Here is a 16,598-nt window from a genome sequence, read left to right as displayed (position 1 = left end):
GAAAACAAACTCTGAACTCACTGAATAATCACTGACCTTCATAATAAAAGCATTATGATATCAAATAGCACACATGGAAAACAGGAGAATCATGAAAATACAGAAAAAATAAGAGTGAATGATGCCAACCTCTGCCATGCAAAGAACTCCAAAAACTTCCACTTCAAACACAAACCTCTGAAATGTGTCAGTTTTTTTTGTCTGTTTGTCTGGACTCCAGCTGCAGCAAAGCTCAGACATGATAAAGTGAGATACTCACTGTGTACCTCCTGTAGTCCGGCCTGTGTCCCTGAGCTGTGTCCCAGTACTGAGAGTACATCTCTGTTAATAAACTCTCTGTTCATTAACTTTAATACAAACTCTGAGAAAATAGAGATTCTTCAGCGACTTCTTCATTTGAGAGGTGGCTTCAGTCTCTGAGTGATGAACTCTTCTCTCAGTACAGTAGAGCTGTGTGTGTGTGTGTGTGTGTGTGTGTGTGTCAGGACTGTAGGAGGGGAATGATGTCATTGAAGCGTGAACTTTCAGACTGCAGGACGGTGAAGAGAAGAGATGAGATCCTCTGTTCTGACACTTGGTTACATCACTGCTGAGTTCAGCCACGTGAATAACCAGTGGATACAACCCCAATTACAAAAAAGTTGGGACGCTGTGTTAAATGTAAATAAAAACATAATTCAGTGCTTTGCAAATCTCAAACTCATGTTTTATTCCCACCAGAACATAAAGAACATATCAGATGTGAAAACTGAGCCATTTTAAAGTTTCATTGAAAATATTTTTAATATAACAGCAATATATCTCAAAAAAGTTGGGACCCAATGTTTTTGGAATTAGGTTTTTATTCAACACGTCATCATAGCAGATGATGGATTAAGAGAGTTACTAAACTATCAATTTGGAACTCTGATTAATAACCAAATACCATTTTAATATTTATGAATGGTTGAAGGAATTTGGAGTCCTTTCCATAGAAGAGGTTAGTATCGTTCATACATGTACAACAGTAAATGGACAGGTTGTGGATTCCAAAAAGCTTTTATTCAAAGGAAAACAAAGTAAACTAAACAAACAGCTTCAGAGAGCCGGGGAGGAGGGCAGGGAGGCGGGTTGCAAAGTCAGATCGGTGTGCAGCACCAGAACAAAAGCACAGATAGTTTGATCAAACACTTGTTTTTTCATCAAGGAGACAAGAGTTCTTGTCTAGTTGTCAGAAGTGGTGAAGAGAGTTTAAATACAATGTTTATTAGGACAGTGTGTATAAACCTGTGACCTGTGGGTCTTTAATCCATTATTGAGCAAAATGACAATCATTACAACATCAGCAGGTGCTGCTAAACAAACTGTAAATAAGTGAAAATCAGTTCAGCCCTGAGATCATTCATTAATGATAAATTTAATTTATATAGCGCTTTTCTAAACACTCAATGACACTTAGCAGGCAATAGGGGTGGACAGGACAGGAAGACAGGGATGGAAGAATTAGCCATCAGCGTTTGTAAGAAGAAAACATTTCTGACATTAAAGAAACAATCAGAGAATGAAATGTTAAACAAAGAGAAGCTTCATCCAACATTCAGACCACAGGACAGGAAGTCGTCTCCATCCTACAGACCACACAGAGACACTGAGGAGTCATAGGACCAGAAGCTAAACCCAGGATAAAGAGGTTCAGAGAATGTGGTGTTGAAGGTGTGGAGGTGGATCAGTGAGTCAGAGGAGACTCTGTAGAAGGACAGAGAGCCAGCAGGACAGTCCACATACACTCCTATTCTACCAGAGGAGGAGGAGGAGGAGGAGGAGGAGGAGGAGGAGGAGGAGGAGGAGGAGAAGGAGGATGTTTTTCTGTTATTGTGCCAGACAGTGTAACCAAAATCAGAGCAGATCAGATTCCAGGACTGATCATTCCTTCCAAACCCACAGTCAACAATCTCTCCTTTCCTGCCGATTCCTCTGTAACTCACTGCTACATTAACCCATCCTCTTAACTCGACCTCCCAGTAACAGCGACCAGTCAGACCATCTCTACACAGCAGCTGTTCCCAGTAGTCAAATCTCTCTGGATGATCAGGATATGACTGATCCTCCCACACATATGTCACCTTCCTGTTGTTTTCAGACAGTTTGAGCTCTCTGTGGGCTGTGTTTGTGTCCAGTGTGAGTTGACAGAAATCTGATGGAGAGAAAAAAACACAACACAGCAGCAGTTTATCATCAGACACATCTGAAGGGTTTATTCTTTCTTTGTGTCCTGATGTTGTTCATTTCTATAAAGTTTAATGATGACACATGTTGTCAGTCATGTTTTAAAGGATAAATATCACAACTATTAACTTTGTATTTAAAGCTGTTTTGTCTTCATTAGTCAAATGTAATCCACACTTACACTTCCTCAGACCAGGTGTTAACCTGTGCTCTCCACCATGGTCCACCCTGGAGGAAGAAACACAGTCACAATGATTTTCTATCCAACATGAGTCCTAACTGCTGTTCAACATGAAGCAGAGCTCCTCAGTTTGTCAGTGTGACAGAGAAACAGGCTGAAACTCTTCAAAAAGATAATGTGATGTATAAATATTAAGAGCTCAGTCACCACTGAACTGTCCTCCCTCATAATAAAACACAATGTGAAATCTGGTCCCTTAAAATCAACAGTATGTCCTGCATTCACACATGTCTTTAATGTCTAAATGTCTTTAAATCTCACTTAAAAACCCACCTCTTTTCTCTTGCCTACAATTAAAGTTGTTTTGTTTTGTTTTGTTTTGTTTAGTCTCTTTTTTACCTTTGTCAATTCTGTATTTTATTGCACTTTTTGCACTTTTATGTGAAGCACTTTGGTGCGGCTCAGCCGTCTGTAAATGCGCTATATAAATAAATTTGACTTTGACTTTGACTTTGACATGAACAGCTGAACAGTTTACAGACTGTTCTCAGATCAGTCACCATCACATTCAGTTTGTATTGTGTCATTCATGTTTGAATCTGAGCGTCTGATGAGAGGAAGTGTTGGAAGATGTGCAGAGTGGAAACACCTTGACATTAATGATTCGTTTTAGTTTCAATAAATAAAACTGACTTCACTTGAGATGTCTAAATAAGTAAAAATATTTCAATTTTCAGATGAAAATTACATCAACAATTTTAAAGTTAGCAGAAAATAAGTTTTCTGTTTGGTTTCTGTTTCTGACAGAAGAGTTCATCACACATGATTCATTCAAGGATTGTAGGAAACCTGGAAATCTGACTAATATTGCTGTTTTAATAGTTTCTGGAAATTACTTGAGTTATTTTGGCTTGTCAAAGCTGCCAAAGGTTTTGTGGATCAGAGGGTTCATGAGTTAATGAGACTGCTTCTCTGTTATGAAGCATATGAGAAATACATTTGGACTACAGTGGTAGCTGTACCTGGAACCCAAACAGTGAAGGAATACCCTCAGACCAAACAATATCAATAGAACAGCTTTTTTATATTTCATAACAATCAAAATAATGATGTTTTTATGTTTAGTGTAAACTTTTAGTGTATTTTTCAAGGTTTTCTAAATGTATCATTGAAATGAAGAAGTTTAAAATAACACTGCTGTAGGACATTTTATTTTCTGCCAATTGTTTTGTTTGTCCTTACTGTACTGTGTCCATTCCTGAGAGTGTCTGTCTGTCTGTCTGTCTGTCCATCCATACCTGAGAATGTCTGTCTGTCTGTCCATACCTGAGAGTGTCTGTCTTTCTGTCCATACCTGAGAGTGTCCAGTCTGCATCGTGGATCCTCCAGCAGCTTCACTCCCGAGTCTCCTGGATGATTGTAGCTCAGGTCCAGCTCTCTCAGATGGGAGGGGTTGGAGCTCAAAGCTGAGGCCAGAGAAGAACAGCCTTCCTCTGAGATCAGACAGCCTGACAGACTGGAATTAAGTAAATAACATGAATACAGGTTTTAAGAAAATTATCTTAGCAGGAAAATCATATAGAAGTTGCCCATCTTCACTATCATGGAGCTAAATTTAAATTGAACTTAAAGGATTTAAAAGATCAACTGTTATTGATAATGAATACTGACCTGAGAGTTTTCAGTTCACATAGTGGATTCTGCAGTCCAACAGACAGACGCTTCACTCCTGAATCCTGCAGGTCGTTGTTACTCAGGTCCAGGTCTCTCAGACTAGAGGACTGGGAGCCCAGAGCTGAGGCCAGAGAAGAACAGCCTTCCTCTGAGATCAGACAGCCTGACAGACTGAAACCAGGAGAATATCAAAGCAGGAACAGCAGGAAATTCAAGAATATGTTGACAATCTTCCTTTACAAGAGCCTGAAGCATGATGAGCAGGATTTCAAAGATAAACTTTTTAACAATCAGCAGATACAGACCTGAGGGTTTTTAGTTCACATAGTGGACTCTGCAGTCCAGCAGACAGACACTTCACTCCTGAATCCTTCAGGTTGTTGTTACTCAGGTCCAGGTCTCTCAGACTAGAGGACTGGGAGCTGAGGACTGAGGACAAAGCTTCACAGCTTCTCTCTGAGAGCTTACAGCCAGTTATCCTTAAAATAATTGTACATATTCATCAAGATTAGTTTAAATCCTCCATGTGTTTGAAGGACATGTGTTCAATAATGCAATAACTCCTATTTTAGACTGTTACATATTTTTTATATTTAGCTAAGAGACATTTTTCTGTGCAGATTTGTGTTTGTCTGGCAGCTTTAATTGAGATGTATATGATTAAAATGACTGGGTTTAAACTTTAATTTAATTATTACCTGTGATTTTTTCTTTCTGTGTGCTATTCACGAATAAAAAGAACAAACAGACCCTCAAAAATCAACATGTACATGTAGATTTAAGGTATTTGTCTTTTCATAAAACTGAAAAACAAAGAAACAAACAAAGAAACAAACAAAAAAAAAACCTTCTTAGTGAAATGGCTCTTCAAAACCAGTGTGGCACTTAAGAAATTGTTTCATACTGACTTGAGGGTTTTCAGTTCACATAGTGGATTATTCAGTCCAGCAGACAGAAGCTTCATTCCTGAATCCTGCAGGTCGTTGTTATTGAGGTCCAGGTCTCTCAGACTAGAGGACTGGGAGCTCAGAGCTGAGGCCAGAGAAAAACAGCCTTTCTCTGAGATCAGACAGCCTGACATACTGAAACCAGGATATTATCACAGCAGGACCAACAGGAAAGTCAAAAACATGTTGACAATATTTGCTTAGAAGAGCCTGAAGCATAATGAGTGGGATTTCAAAGATAAACTTTTTAACAACCAGCAGAATACAGACCTGAGGGTTTTCAGTTTACAAAGTGGGCTCTCCAGTCCAACAGACAGAAGCTTCACTCCTGAATCCTTCAGGTTGTTGTTACTCAGGTCAAGGTCTCTCAGACTAGAGGACTGGGAGCTGAGGACTGAGGACAGAGCTTCGCAGCTTCTCTCTGAGAGCTTACAGCCAGTTACCCTTAAAAATAATTGTACATATTCATCAACATTCGTTTAAATATTTCATGTGTTTGAAAGACATGTTTTCAACAATGCAATAACTCCTTTTTAAGCCTGCTATATATATATATAACATTTAGCTAAGAGACAATTGTTTGTGCAGATGTATATTACTCAGGTGGCTTTAACAGAGATGTACATGAATAAAATGACTGGGCTTAAACTTTAATTTAATTATTACCTGTGATTTTTGTCTTTCAGTGTGCTAATGACAAAGAGACCCCCTAAAAACATGTAGATTTAAGGTATTTGTAATTTAATAAAACTGAAAAAAGAAACCCTCAAGAGAAATGGCTCTTCAAAAGCAGTGTGGCACATTATAAATAGTTTCATACTGACTTGAAGGTTTTCAGTTCACATAGTGGACTCTTCAGTCCAGCAGACAGAATCTTCACTCCTAAATCCTGCAGGTTGTTGTTACTCAGGTCCAGGTCTCTCAGACTAGAGGACTGGGAGCTCAGAGCTGAGGCCAGAGAAGAACAGCCTTCCTCTGATATCAGACAGCCTGACAGACTGAAACCAGGAAAATATCACAGCAGAAACAGCAGGAAAGTCAAAAAGATGATGACAATCTTCCCTTACAAGAGCCTGAAGCATGATGAGTGGGATTGCAAAAATCAACTTTTTAACAATCAGCAGAATACAGACCTGAGAGTTTTCAGTTCACATAGTGGACTCTGCAGTCCAGCAGACAGAAGCTTCACTCCTGAATCCTCCAGTTCATTGTTACTCAGGTCCAGGTCTCTCAGACTAGATGACTGGGAGCTGAGGACTGAGGACAGAGCTTCACAGCTTCTCTCTGAGAGCTTACAGCCACTTAACCTGGAGAGGAAAAGAGATGAACATCAGTAAAATGTTTTACTTGTCTTGTATTACAGAAAGCATGTTTCATGTTGTTCATATATCCACTCACAGAGCTTTGTTGGAGGCTTTAACCACTGGCAGCAGCCTCAGAAGAGCCTCCTCTGATGCAGAGTATTTCTTCAGGTCAAACACGTCCAGATCTGTTTCTGATGACAGTAAGATGAAGACCAGAGCTGACCACTGAGCAGGAGACAGTTTATCTGTGGAGAGACTTCCTGATGTCAGGGACTGTTGGATCTCCTCCACTAGAGAACGATCATTCAGTTCATTCAGACAGTGGAACAGGTTGATGCTTTTCTCTGCAGACAGATCCTCACCGATCTTCTTCTTGATGTACTGAACTGTTTCCTGATTGGTCTCTGAGCTACTTCCTGTCTGTGTCAGCAGATCTCGTAGGAGTCTTTGATTGGTCTCCAGAGAAAGACCCAGGAGGAAGCGGAGGAACAAGTCCAGGTGTCCATTTGGACTCTGTAAGGCCTTGTCCACAGCACTTTGGTAGAGATGTTTTGGTTTGTCACTAAATACTCTGGACCACCAACTTGCTTCTGCCATCAGATTGACTCCAGAGTTGATGAAGGTCAGATGGACATGAAGAGCAGCCAGAAACTCCTGAACACTCAGATGGACGAAGCAGAACACTCTGTCCTCGTACAGTCCACTCTCTTCTCTAAAGACCTGTGTGAACACTCCTGAGTACACTGAGGCTGCTGTGATATCGATGCCACACTCTGTCAGGTCTGAGTCATAAAAGATCAGGTTTCCTTTCTGCAGCTGATCAAAAGCCAGTTTTCCCAGAGACTCAATCATCTTCCTGCTCTCTGGACTCCAGTGTGGATCTCTCTCAGATTTCCCATGATATTTGACGTTTGTCCTTTTGGACTGAACCACCAGGAAGTGCATGTACATCTCAGTCAGGGTCTTGGGCAGCTCTCCTCCCTTTCTGGTTTTCATCAGCTTCTCCAGAACTTTAGCAGAGATCCAGCAAAAGACTGGGATGTGGCACATTATGTGGAGGCTTCGTGATGTCTTGATGTGGGAGATGATTCTGCCGGCCAGCTCCTCATCTCTGAATCTCTTCCTGAAGTACTCCTCTTTCTGTGGGTCAGTGAACCCTCTGACCTCTGTCTCCATGACAACACAGTCAACAGGGATCTGATTGGCTGCTGCAGGTCGTGTGGTTATCCAGAGGCGAGCAGAGGGAAGCAGTTTCCCCCTGATGAGGTTTGTCAGCAGCACATCCACTGTGGTGGACTCTGTGACATCGGTCAGGGTCTCAGTGTTGTGGAAGTCCAGAGGAAGTCGACACTCATCCAGACCGTCAAAGATCAACACAACGTGGAACTCTTCAAACCTGCAGATTCCTGCTTCTTTGGTTTCAGTAAAGAAGTGATGAACAAGTTCCACCAAGCTGAACTTTTTCTCCTTCAGCACATTCAGCTTTCTGAAAGTAAATGGAAATATGAAGTGTATGTCCTGGTTGGTTTTGTCTTCAGCCCAGTCCAGAGTGAACTTCTGTGTTCAGACTGTTTTCCCAATGCCAGCCACTCCCTTTGTCAGCACTGTTCTGATTGGTTCATCTCTTCCAGGTAAGGCTTTAAAGATGTCTTCTTGTCTGATTCTTGTTTCTGGTCTGTCTGGTTTCCTGGATGCTGTTTCAATCTGTCTGACCTCATGTTCATCATTGACCTCTGCAGTTTCTTCCTTTAAGATGTAGATCTCTGTGTAGATCTGATTCAGAAGGATTTGGTTTCCTTTTTTAGTGATCCCCTCAAACACAGACTGGAACTTCTTTTGTAATTTGGATTTGAGTTTTCTCTGGCACTCAGCACGAATCTCTGAATGAAGAGAATAATGAAACCAATGAGGGGTTGTTACAGTGAATGTGAGTCATGAACTTGTTGTTCACATTTCTTTATGTATGAAATCTGTTCAGCTCGATAACTACAGTAGGTTCTGAAAAGGTGGTCTCCAGAGACCAATCCAGATCGAGTCAAGTCGAGGGAAGTAATATTGTCCAAACAAACTTACAGACTTCAGCGTGTGTATATTTTAACCAGCTAGAAGCAACCCAAAAACTTTCCCTGCTGGATGTGTTTTTTGTTGCTTGTTCTATGATCAAAAGTGCAACACAACAAACGTGTCTATATTTTTAGATCAGAGAGACGTTAACTACACACCTCATGTTTGCTAAAGTCTCTGTAATCTACGACTTCAGTCTTTGTTACATGCATTTTTACAATGAATAATGATTCTGACTTACCTTCAGGTTCGAAGGAGGTGTTTGATAATTTCTTCACTAGTTCATTCTCATTTATTTTCACTAAAACTGTTCTGGTCACTTGCATCGTCTTTATACTGTAGGTCTGAAACATCTCATCCACGGTTTCCATGCGGTTTGCATTCTCCAGTTGACTCTTTGGGATTGCTGGGAGACCTTCTAGCTCCCCCTGCTGCTGCAGGTACCATTTAAATTCTGTAAAGTTCTCAGCTCCCAAATCTTTTAAAATTCCTAAGAGGACCCCTCGAGGTGTCGCCATCTTTTCTCCCTGCAAAGATCCAAAAGATGCCAAAAACAAATAGTCACTTTAAAAATACAGAATGAGTTATGATGAAGATAGTTTATTCGTTTTTAGTAGTAAGTTTTGTACTGTTGTTAGATCAGAGCTGCAATAATGAGTGGACTTATCAATCAACAGAAAAATGATGGCCAGCTAATAATTGTGTTAATTAATTGTTTAAATTGTTAAATTATTTTGTTGAATACACAACTATGACATAATGATGTTTTTAAACCTAAACCCAAACCTAAATTTCCTGATTTTCTGACTATGTTTGTGTTTTGGACTGATAGACAAAAAGGTTTAAAAATATCAGATGGACTTTGACAAACAAAACTGACTTTTACTGACAATTTATTCATCATAAGATTAATAATCTGGAAATGCATGTTATTTATTTTTACATTATTTATCAGGAACAACAACAAAATGCTGCAGACGTGTTGCATATAGTTTTTCTGTCTGCCCCTTGTGAGGCTTTTATGTTGAAAGATACTGGCAGATTAATTGGTAATGAAACTATTTATTCGTTGCTGCCCTACTGAAGAGAGTGACCTGCCTTTCCTGTGTAACACTTCATCACAGAAACCCAGTCACAGACATCACTGCAGAGGGTGTAGTTCCATGATCTGTCCACTGGGTGATGCCAACTAACCATTGTTGGGACCACCGGTATAAAACAGTTTCTTTTCGTTTGTGCATCCTTGATTGAGTTTAATGGGAAATTGTTTTTAATTTGTCGGCCTCTTAAAATAGCAGCTGAGTCTCTTTTGTTCTCCAACAAAGGAGCCATTGAACTCCGTCCCCCAGGAGCCCTCACAGCTTCACCTACATGAGAAGACCTCAACACTGACTGCTCAGAGGAACCTCTGGACCAAGAGACAGGCGGCTGTGGCTTAGTTGGTAGAGCGGGTTGCCCCCCAACCGATGGTGGTTCGATCCCTGACCGTCGCAGCCTACATGTCGAAGTAACCTTGAGCAAGATACTGAATCCCGAATTGCTCCCGATGCTGCGTTCATTGGTGTGTGAATGAATTCCCAATGGTGGCAGGTGGCACCGTTTAGGGTAGCCTCTGCCACCTGTATGAATGTGTGTGTGAAAGGGTGAATGAGCGCAGTCTGTAGTCTAAATAGTGGTTGAAAAGTGACTAGAAAAGCACTATATAAGTGCAGGTCCATTTACCATTTAGCAGCCACACAGAAGCCTGCCTAAAGGTTCCTGATTAGTTAACAGAGTTTTTACTAAGCCACAAGTTGGCCCAGACACCAAAACACAAGGTCTGCCAGCTCTCTGTGAAGGCAACAGGAGCCAACAAAAAGAGTTAGCACTGAGCAGCTAACCAAGCAATGGACAACAAGGAACTAACTGTCCCAGATTGTTTTTGCTTTTCTCTACAGATGGATGAAATCCTCCCCCTTCATGGACTTGGCAGTAATGTAACTGGGCTTGACATTAACATAGCAACAAGATCTGAACTGTACTCAGTTATTTGGTTTGATGTGTTACATTAGCACCTTTCAGACTGCTGTTTCAAGCTGTGACATTTCCTCCTCTGTGTCACCTTCAACCTGAACGTCCCAGAGGCGTAATGGGGGACCAAGTGATCCTGGCTCTGTACCGCCTTCAGAGGTAGGAACAGAGGTGATATATTTGGTGAGGCTGTTCTAAGTGGGATCAATGTGAACCGACGGAACCAGCAAGGGAGGAAATATGCGACATGCGTTTTTTGTGCAACCAACAGCTGAATAATAGGAAACAAAGTGGACATTATCATCAGAAACACGCCTCTCATTGCTGCTCTGTCACTCTCCACCACTCTTTGTTCTGTGATGCCAGATTACAATGTGAATGGAACCAAATATTACGATGTTGTGGCACCAGTATGAATCTAAGGAGAAATGACAGCAGAGCTCATTACGCAAATTCTGCTGAAACACAGTATAAGAAAGGCTATTGAGTATTATTGTTGTGATCGCTGTGAAGGTTATTGGTAGAAGGTTTCTAAAGAACAATAACTTGAATGTTAGTTTTGCTTTAGATATTTTGTGTTTTGTTTTAATTTCCTTTCTTGTGAATAAAAGCTTTTTGGAATACACATGCTGTCCATTTGATGTTGCACAAGAGTGAATGATGCCAACCTCTTCTAGGAAAAGAACTCCAAATTCCTTCAACCTTTACCAAACATTATTATGGTATATGTTGTTATGGATAATGAGTTAATTAATAATCAGAGTTTATTATTGACAATTTAATACATTTATGAGAATGATTCAGTTGAATTTGCTGTCATTACTCAAGACTGTTTTCCAGAGTGCTGTGCCATCCAGAGGCAACTTGACTTGAGGAGACTAAAAGAAGTTATATTATTGAGTATAATGATTAATTATTTTCAGTATGATGAATAACTTGGATAGCCATCTTAACACACTTTTGAACAGTGACACCACTATAAATGGTGCTCTGGGTTGAGGCAGAGTAAACCCCAACAATGTTTATGTATTTCTTTAGAAATTAACTATTTTGTATGAAAAAATGTGGAAAAGGTTTTCTACAATGATGAGAGCAACATAGGAACCATCTGAATGCTCTGCTCCAGAATGTAAATTATTAGATTCCACTTTCTGAGCAGCAGCTTGTAAAAGTTTACAACATATTCACTCAGAACAATGAACATGACAAATAAACAAACATCAAACAATAAATCTATAGACAAGAAAGTGAAAACTGTGTCTTATCCAAGTATTTCATCACAAACAGATCATCATCAAACTGAATAATTCAGATGTTCAAAGTTCCATTCAACTGTGTGTAATGTTATTATAACTAAAATGAAGTTTTACCATTTGACAGAGAAATGGACAGAAGTGTGTGTCAGATGTTGTTTACAACAGATAAAATGTTTTAACTTCTCTGTCCAACAGGTTTGGACATTCTCTACTTTCTTTACTGATGATGAAAGATTAGATTAAAATGTAAATAGTTATAAATAAACATGAGAATCACTGCAGAAATACATGAAAATCAATCTAAAATCATTGTAATTTAACTTCCTACCAGACACTTTCCACCTTCATGTGTGGAGGAGCGGCTCGTTTCTGTCTCATCAGTCCTGGTGTCTGTGACGCCGCCACACCCTCATAACTTCACAATAAACAACAGAGTGAGGTGAAAACCAGTCCAACCAGTTGGGGGATCCTGCCCAGCCAGAGAGCCGCAGGTTCACTCTCACTCACTGTTACGTGTCAGGCAGCAAGGTGTGTATGTGTGTGTGTTTTTTGTGTTTCTCCTCCCCCTTCGCTGTGTTTTCAGGTGATTGCTGCAGAGCTGCTTCCTGTGTCGCCAGGCCCTGCTGCCTATTGGCTCCCTGCCTCCCCAGCTGGCCAATCACAACCGAGGAGATCCTTTAAAATGGAGGCCATCTCGGGCCTTCAGCTCCTCTCTTGATTTTGATGCTTTTGCTGTCTTTGTTTCTGATGAAAATGGTCTGTGGTAAGTTGGGCTACCCTGTACACTTCACACACGTAGTTGACTTTCTGTTCCTCCACTAGGTCTATTGGTTCTTCCACCATTGTATTGTTTTGGAAAAGTTTTTTTGTTAGAGAAGTTAGTTCTGCCTTTTGTTTGTTAGATCCTAGGCCTTCTTTTGTATGAATTTCAACTCAACATCCTCCCCCACCTTAGTGTGTCTTTTCGTTACAATGAAGCACATTTTTTCACTCCACTTTTGACTTGTTTGATTTTATGATTGTCATGTTATTGTCTGCTGGCTGGGTTTGGTCAAGTCTGATTTTTCATTTTATTTTAATTAAAGTATAAAGGAACCCAAAATACAAAAGTGTCTATGGAAATGTACCTTTTTTAAAACAATTTATATGTCCATGTATTATTGTTGTTGTTATTGCTATTATATTAAAGGATAGAAGGCCTAGAGTATAGTAGGTGGCGCTGTCGGCCTGAAACTGCAGGATTCCCTGGTGGAAGTGTTTTTATTTACCTGTCCCAGGTGTTTGGATCTTTCTTCTTGTTGTTGTTCGCCTGTGTTGAGTGTTGTCTGTATGTTTGTTGTATCTGATGTCTGAAACATTAAACTTGTTAATTCTAATCAACTGTCTCGTTTTATCCTGTTCCACTTCATCCCAGAAACCCAATGAGAGGGTGTAGTTGTGTTATGTGTCCACTAGATGGAGCGAACTACCGTCTGATGAGCTGAAGATCAGCTGTGTTCTAATGAAGCATCATGGGACACAACGTCACATTTACATGGATTTATTTTGAAATCAACTATTTACAATAAAAAAAAAAAAGGCAAATGGTTATGAATTGCACTCTTCTGCAATAATCTGTACCCTTCACTCTGTTCCTCAGTCTGGATTCACTAAAGTGTTCTTAAGATAAAACTTAAGAAAATTCAGAAGAAAAAAATAACATGTTCCTCAGAATGTTCTCAAATCACCATCTTTCTCTTAAGAATTCTCTAAGAATTTATTGTTGTTGACTATTAATCATGAATGTATTATTCTTATTTTTTGTTGTTTCTTTTTTCTCTCTTTGTGTCCTTGAGTGCCAAGAAAAGGGCCTTCTAAATAAAATGTTTTATTATTATTATTAGTCATTACTATTTATGAATTATTGTTTATTCCCTGATTATTGACTCCTATATAATAGGACCATCAGGATCAAAACAGCTCAGACATTTTATTATTTCATGTTCATATCCGTCTTCTGCTGCTGCGTCTTCACTTTGTCTTCTGTTTCTTCACAACGTTTAAATGATGATTTTATTATAAAATGACAAATAAAGCTGTTACAGAATATAAATAATTGTTACTAATGAGGATTTAATATTCTGTTACTGATTGTTAATAACATTCATTATTACAGACAGATAGATAGATACTAATATTACTGATAAAACTTTATTATAACACAGATACTACTGTAATACTATTATAACTACTGTAATACTATTATAATACAACTGTAATACTATTATAACTACTGTAATACTATTATAACTACTGTAATACTATTATAACTACTGTAATACTAATATAATACTACTGTAATACTATTAGAAACGCTCCGTGCCGTAGACTCTGATGTGATGAGTGGGCCGGCTGTCTGTGGTAAGATGGTGACGTATATTTTATGTAACTTTTAATATAATAGAAGTCTTCTGATTTTAAAAAGGACCCAGTCTGAGCTTTTGATCAGAACAGAACTGTAACAACTGGTCAAAACCAGAATAACGTGCTGGAGGATGTGGGATTAGTCAGACAGTAGAAATATAAACAGTATAGGTTGAATCCTTTTAAGGTTAAAAAGTAGACTCAGCAGAGTAAAACGTGCCATACGTTGGCTGTGGGACGTTACAAACAGAATTATTTAAATATTCTTACAGACAGAAAATCCAGAGAGAACACGGCTTCATTGGACTCGGGGACACCGTCTGTTCAGCAGCCTTGAAATGTCTGATCATAAAGGAAACTAAAGGAACTTTGATTGATCTTTGATTGATCTTCTCACTCAGAGAGGTAGTAAATGGAACTACAATGGCCGCCGTATAGGGACAATGGTGACATCCAGCCTTTCTCATAGATATCTCTGGCTGGTTATTTCGCGGGCGCCATCTTTACGACCGTCCCAAAGCTCTTATTTGTGATCGGAGGATAGAGGATAGAGGATAGAGGAGGCATATTGGAGGAGGCACAAGCGAGGATACATGAGAGCATCCTAGGAAGTCTTTTAGCGGTGGCCCCGCCCCCTGACTCGTTGAATAGATGCAGCAGCTGATCGGACTGATGTTATACATCAACATCGCTGTAGTTTCATACCGGAGAAAGACAGATCACAGATTAAACTAAAGTGTGTCACCACAAGTTTTATATTTTATTTATATGATTCACCATGTACTTAAAATCTGTTTCATTGTGACTCTGAACAACAAAAACACCACAAACATATGTCTACATTTATAATAAATTAAGAGAAAGATCGCTCTAGAAGCTTTTTTCCACCATACAGATTTATTATGGATATTATTAAAGTTAAAAAAAACAGTAGAGAGTATGAGAGTCTGTCTGTCAGCAAGAAACACTTTTACATTGTCATTTTCGACGGCGTATTAGGGCCATATATGAAAAAAAAAAAAAATATGGACCCAGGGGAGAGGGGCCCAGCCACCATGGCATGATTAAAAACACCATCACAAGGCCTTTGGGATCAAAAGTTATTGAAAGCTTTACCAACGCACACACTATGTGGGCGTGGCATGGCTGCAAAATATGGCGTCTCGCCATAAATTACAAGATCTTTATAACTTTTACATTCTTTGTCCCATCTGGTCCAAAGATCTCATGCTTCATCAGAGTCCAGCCTTTAACACTTCTAAATAACAATCTTTCATCAAGCCCCGCCCCTTATGCTTTATCCCCGCCCCCTTTCATAAAATGACCACAATGCATACTTTACATAACTCCTCCAACAGATTTAACCCCAGTGACTTCAAACGTGGTCAGTACCATTACAAGGCCTTGGCCAACACAACTTATCAACACCTTTAGTCACCTTCACACTATGTGGCCGTGGCATCCCGGCAAAATATGGCGTCTCGCCATCTAACACCAGACTGCATAACGTGACCATACATTGTCCAATCTGTCCCAAATTTCTCACACATGATGAGGCGCCAGCCCTGAACACACCCATGTGTCAATATTGAAACACAGTCATAGCGCCCCCTGCTGGCTACAGGAAGTAACATGTTTTACACCTAGCCCGAGCAGTAGGTTTCACGTAGAGACACGAAATTTGGTACACTTATGAATCATGTAGAGACACACCAAAAAGCCTCTTGGAGCCATACCTCAAACCCAACAGGAAGTCCGCCATCTTGGTTTGAATATCGCAATATTCAGCGCTTTTGGCCATTTCCAGGTCGCATACTTTAACGAACTCCTCCTACAGATTTTGCCCAATCAACTTCAAACTTGCTCAGTACCATCACAAGGCCTTTGGGATCAAAAGTTATTCAAATCTTTCCCAACGGTCACACTTTGTGGGCGTGGCATGGTGACAAAATATGGCGTCTCACCATTTAACACCAGACTGGATAACTTGACTATACATTGTCCAATCTGTCCCAAATTTCACACACGTGATGAGGGTCCAGCCCTGAACACACCCACATGTCAATATTGACACACAGTCATAGCGCCCCCTGCTGGCAACAGCAAGTAACATGTTTTACACCTGCCCCGAACACAGTGGTAGGAGACCATTTGGGATGCATAGGGACTGAGACCACTGCACCGTGCCCGACGTGGCCTCCCTCGATAGTTAGGCCTAGTTATTATTATTATTATCTTAATTATTATTATTATTGTTGGTACTGGTATTCTTTTCTGATTGTTTTGTTGACAAATTTGATTCAAAGATTTTGACTTTTATCATTCCATAAATCAGAAAATCCTGAAGATAAATATGAGAAGACATCTGGTTTTGAACATGAGAAAATGACTCTGGATTGTGAAGGTAATGTCTTTATTCCTCTTTAAAACAGAATCAGATTTACATTTGTTAGAAGCTGCTGTTCTCGTGAGTCTTTAAACCTTTATTGAGATCAATCACGACAGACATTAGCAGCTACAAGACACTGCTCCAAAAAAAACTGGATTCAAGAGA

The 16,598-nt window shown here is 39.8% G+C and overlaps 1 pseudogene; it reads right to left on the bottom strand.

Annotated features, from left to right (window-relative positions):
* Positions 1 to 842: 842 nt before the first annotated feature.
* LOC131990768 (NACHT, LRR and PYD domains-containing protein 12-like) lies at positions 843 to 8,893 on the bottom strand (annotated as a pseudogene).
* Between the last annotated feature and the right edge of the window lie 7,705 nt (positions 8,894 to 16,598).

The sequence above is a fragment of the Centropristis striata genome, chromosome 18 (assembly GCF_030273125.1).
Source record: "Centropristis striata isolate RG_2023a ecotype Rhode Island chromosome 18, C.striata_1.0, whole genome shotgun sequence".
Lineage (NCBI taxonomy): Eukaryota > Metazoa > Chordata > Actinopteri > Perciformes > Serranidae > Centropristis > Centropristis striata.
Note: the sequence above shows the minus strand (reverse complement) of the source record. Positions and strands in the feature narration are given on the sequence as shown.